Raw genomic sequence first — 5,257 nt, 5'->3', positions numbered from 1 at the left:
GGCTGGCCTCCAACTCAGAGATCGGCCTGCTTCTGTCTCCCAAGTGCTGGGATTAAAGATGTGTACCACCGCTTCCCAACTTAAGATTTATTTCAATTTGATTAATTTTTAATTATTTTATGTGTATAGGTGTTTTGCTCCATGCATGTCTGTATATTATATGCATGCCCAATGCCAATGGAAGCCACATGAGGGCCTCAGATCCCTTGGAATTGGAGTTACAGGTAGCTGTGAGCTACCATGTGGGTGCTGGGAACTGAACCCGGGTCTATTTGAAGACCAGTCAGTGCTCTTAACCACTGAGTCATCTCTCTAGCCCTAGGTCTCATTTTGATCATAATGTTGACAGGTATAATTTTTGATAGATTTGCCTTGGTTTTTCTGTGTACAAGGCTATACCACAGCCATATGCTAAGAAGACTCTTTTCCCCATTGAATTGTATTGTCCTCTCATTTAAAACCAAAGGTCTATTTCTAGAATTTCAATTCTATTTATCCCTTTGATCTCCATTGCTACTGTGTTGGTAAATTTTTTGTTTTGTTTTGGTTGTTTTTGTCAGCCCGATACAAGCTAGAGTCACATGGGAAGATGGAACCTCAATTGAGAAAATCCCTTCATCAAATTGGCTTGTAGGTAAGTCTGTGGGGGCATTTTCTTTGTTAAATATAGATGTGGATGGTGCCATTCCTGAGTAAGTGGTCCTGGGTTGTATAAAAACCAATCTAAGCAAGTCATGAAGAGCAAGTTAATAAGCAGCATTTCTCCATGGCCTCCGCTTCAGTTCCTGTCTTGGCTTCCCTCAATGACAGACTATGATTGGGATGCATAAGCCAAATAAACTCTTTCCTCCCTGTAATGGGCAGTTTTATGTCAAGTTGACACAAGCAAAAGTCATCTGAGAGAGGGGAACCTCAGTGAAGAAAATGCGTCCTTAAGATCAGGCTGTTAGGCAAGCCTGTAAGACACTTTCTTAATTAGTGATTGATGTGGAAGGGCTGGGGCCATCCCTGGGCTGGTCATTCTGGATTTTATAAGAAAGCAGACTGAGAAAGCCATGAAGAGCAAGGCAGTAAGCAGCACCTGATCTCTGCATCAGCTCCTGCCTCCAGGCCTCTACTGTTTTGAGTTTCTGTTCTAACTTCCTTTGATGATTAACAGTTTTATGGAAGTATAAGTCAAATAAACCCCTTTCTCCCCAAGTTGCTTGGGTCGTGATGTTTCATAACAGCAATAGTAATCCTAACTAAGACATTCCCCAGGTTGTGTTTGGTCCTAGTATTATCACAGCAATAGAAAGCAGACTAAAATAGCTATACTTATACTATTTCTCTGTCTCCCCTCTTTTGGAGACAAGGTCTCATGTAGCCCAGGCTGGCTTTGCACTCCTGACTCTCCTGCCTTCACCCTTTAAATGCTAGGATTACAGCCAAGTTCTACCATACCAGACTTTAGAACTACACTCTCCTGACTACTATAGGTTTGTAGTGTGAATCAAGAAGTTTACATCCTCCAACTTTGTTCTTTTTCCAGATTTTCTTGGCTATTCTGAGTCCCTTGCCTTTCCCTGTGAATTTAGGATCAGAGGCTGGCAAGATGGTTCAGTGGATAAAAGTACTTGCTGCCAAGTTTGATGACTTAAGTTCAATTCTTAGGACACACATGTTGGAAGGAGAGAACCTAGCTGTCCTTTGACCTCCACACACATGCTGTAGCATGCACGTATGCACATATACACACAGTAAATAGAATGTAATTTTTTTAATTTAAAAGGGAAAAAGACTTGAATTTAGAATCAGCATGTAAAAAGCCAGACAAATTCTTTAGTGTTACTACCTGAATGCTAATTTTGTCTTTGACCCGTGAAAGTCAGATTCCCTCCCACATGGTTAGATCGCTAGTTCTTCCAAGTCTGCAAGTCTCACACATGTCCCTTAGTGACTCCATCCCTTGATGTGTTGTTCTTTCTGCTGCTATTCTGAATGAGATGGGTTATTCTTTCTACTGTTATTCTAAATGAGATGGTCATTTAGACTTCATTTTGGATTGTTCACTAGTAGTCTATAGAAATATGTTTGTCTTTTGCATGTGCCACATTGTTAAACATATTTACTCATCCAAGTGTTAATTTTTTTGTTGCTGTGCCTGAAATATCTGACAAAGTCACTTAAGGAAGAAAAGATTCATCCAGGCTCACAGTTCAAGGGTACAATGGCAGGGAGGACATAGGCTCAGGAATTTGAGGCAACTGGCCACATTATACCAACAACCAGGAAGCAGAGAGATGAACACTGGTGCTCAGCACACTTTCTGCTTTCTATGCACTCTAGGATCCCTGCCCATGGATGGTACCACTCACATTTAGGGTGGGCCTTCCCTCTTTAGTCAACCCAATCTAGAAACTCGATCACAGAGATGCCTTATAGGTATGTCTCATAAGTGACTTTAAACATTTACCAGCACACTGTCCTTTTCCATGGTACTATGTCCTTTTCTATGGTACCATTTCCATCTTGCTGAATCATCCTGTCTAAAACCCTGGGGAGAAATTCAGAGACTGTCTTGTTTGTTTCATTTTGTCTTGACTCTGACCTTTCCGGGTGAGGAGTCTCCAGTCTTCCTTGGGAGGACATAGGCTCAGGACTTTTATAAATCTTGAGTCCTTCCTTGGGTCTAGAGGACAGATCCCATTCTATTGCTGGTAAATGAGGTACTCTATCGGGAAAGTGTGGCACTTGGAGAGTGGAGGGCTGCGTTTCTTGTCTCTATGGAGATGCTCACAAGAGTTTTGCCTGGCACTGCTCTGGTTGTTTTTGGATGCTGAACTCTTTCAGTACACAGCTGTCTTGCTCCCTGACCTGAATATGAATCTCTAGCAAGCAGAAGTGACAGTGGCCAACCTCCTCACTTGAGCAAGCTCTGCACAAACAGTTCATTTGGGTAGTCTTCATGAATTTTAGGAAACTGAGAGAGTGGCTCTGCAACAACCTCCCCCTACCTCCTGCCAAACACACACAGCAAGAGTCCTCTGTGGAGTGAGTCACAAGACCCTGGGACTGGGCCAAACAGGACTTGACCTTGAGTTTCCTACAGGCCAGGCCCTGCTCCAAGTGACAAGGACATCTTGCCCTTACCCACCTAGAGATACTCTGCAGCATCTCTGTCACACTTGGGGAAACTGAGAAGCCAGTACAAAGCCACACTCAGGAGAATTTTGAGACAAGCCCTGGCCATGAAGGCCTGCTCTTCTTTCTACCTTCCCACACCTGCTGGACCAGGGAAGCAGGGAGGAACCTCCCATTCCAGGCTTAGGTTTCCTCCCTCATTCCCTAACACCACTCATGTGCCTTCATCACTGGTGTCTTAGAGCCAAGAAAAGAGAGACATTGTCAGGCTGAGCTAACCGCAGGGGCCTTTTTCTGATGCATTCTATGGGTACCTACCTGACACATGTCCTACCAAGCTGGCCCCTTGGTCTCCCAATGTCCTAATAGCCAAGCTGGCAGGATGTTAGGCAGGGCAATTAAATGTGGTGCTCACAGATGCGGGCCCTGCAAGGCGGCCCCATATACTCTTGCAACTAGTCCTTTCAGCAAGTCTCCTGGAGTCTATGGGATTGCTCCCTACTCCACCCCCATCAATTGGGACAGAACCAGCCTAAGTCTGTATTCCATCTAACCCAGACCTGTCTGGCTTTCTTCTGCCTACATCTGCTCCTGGGCCCAAGAGAGCTTCCTTTCTGTGCCTTGCCCTGGAATGGTTCTTTCAGCCCTAAAGGCTTTTCAGGTGTGAGAGTCTGGACCCACCTTAGCTCCTCTAAGACCCACAGTGCAAGTCAACTGCTATTGTGTGACATTTCCCTGGGGAGATGCCATATGAACATCCATTCACTGACAGCAGTGAACTGACAGCAGACCAAGGAAAGATCCACCAAAGTCCAGCTTAGTAAATCAATCAGTTGATTGGGACTACTTACAAGAGTATGGATGAGTGGTTATTTACAGGATCAGAGACAACTCAAAGGCAGCTGTATCACCCCCAGCATGGGTGATGGCTCACAAAAGATGGAATCCTGGAGCTCTGGCACTTCAACAGGTCAGAGCATGGGCTCTCTTCCTGTTCACACGTCCTTGGGGAAAAAGAGGCCTTGTAAGTTGCAGGGACTTCTGAGACTTGTTAGTTGTTCACTTCCTAGTCTTAATATTTTCCCTCCAGAATGGGATGTTTTAATCTGAAGGAAACTGCTCCACAAAAACTCATCACCATGTTTGATCAAGGATTCTGGACACTCTCTTCTTGGCTTTGATGTGACCAGAGCAGAGTCTAAGGGCCCCAAAGAGAGTGGCCATGGCTCCTAGGCTGGCCATAGCCAGCACTTGGATCAGTTCCTGGCACACAAAGGAACCCACTAAAAACCTAATGTATTACACAGTACATAGACAAAACAGCTACCCTGCATGACCTTCAGTGTTCATACCCTGCTTTGGGCATGAGGTGTCCCCATTACTGGAGATAGTGGAGAGCTGATGAGAGAGCAGGTGCACAACTCTGCACATGTAAATATTGTTCTTTCCTCCTTGAAACAAAAAGAATCTTCACAGACTCCCTGATGGGGACTCAAAAGACTTTTATTGTGACATCACTTTAGCACTGGTGACTCAAGTTACTTTTATTGTGACAAAATTTCAGCCTCCAGGACTATAAAGGTAGACATCATCCTTTACTGCAGCAGCTATACATGCCTGCTACCAAGCCAAAAACAAGTGCACAAATTAACCCTCAAGAAACCTACTAGCCTATAAGAGTAGATGATTCCAGAAGAGTAGCCCCACCCAGGAAGCTACTGGCCAGCCATCAGGTGTTCATGTAAATCATACACAATTCAAATTTTAGTTCTTTAGACTACTGGGCATGGTGGCCCACACCTATAATCACAGCACCTGGGAAAGCAGAGGCAGGCAGAGTTCTGTGAGTTCCCAGACAGCCAGGACTACTTAGCAAAAACCTGTCTTAAAATGAATATACATATTCCTTTGTAAACAAACTTCCACTCCCCTGTAGCCAGAGGGGTGCCAGGGGTGAGCCCTGTTGGGAACATATCCTTAACTACTCAAAGTTTTAAGAACAGGGAGTGAACTGGAAAAACTTGGAAACTGGCCCCAGTGAGTCCCTCCTCATAAAACAGCCAGGCTGTCCTCCAGTTTGGGGAGGGGGTACCAAAAATTTATCTCAGTACAACTTTTTGGTACTGGAATATCA

At 44.6% G+C, this 5,257-nt stretch overlaps 1 long non-coding RNA gene across 1 annotated transcript in view; it reads right to left on the bottom strand.

Annotated features, from left to right (window-relative positions):
- LOC103161825 overlaps window positions 1-4,137 on the bottom strand; it is a 90,939-nt gene extending 86,802 nt beyond the window's left edge. The window contains exon 1 of the long non-coding RNA XR_003483998.2: window positions 3,975-4,137. This is a non-coding gene — a long non-coding RNA (uncharacterized LOC103161825). The remainder of the gene's footprint in view (window positions 1-3,974) is intronic.
- Window positions 4,138-5,257: the final 1,120 nt, after the last annotated feature.

The sequence above is a fragment of the Cricetulus griseus genome, chromosome 3, assembly GCF_003668045.3.
Source record: "Cricetulus griseus strain 17A/GY chromosome 3, alternate assembly CriGri-PICRH-1.0, whole genome shotgun sequence".
NCBI classification, from domain to species: Eukaryota; Metazoa; Chordata; class Mammalia; order Rodentia; family Cricetidae; genus Cricetulus; species Cricetulus griseus.
This window is presented reverse-complemented; position numbering and strand designations above follow the sequence as displayed.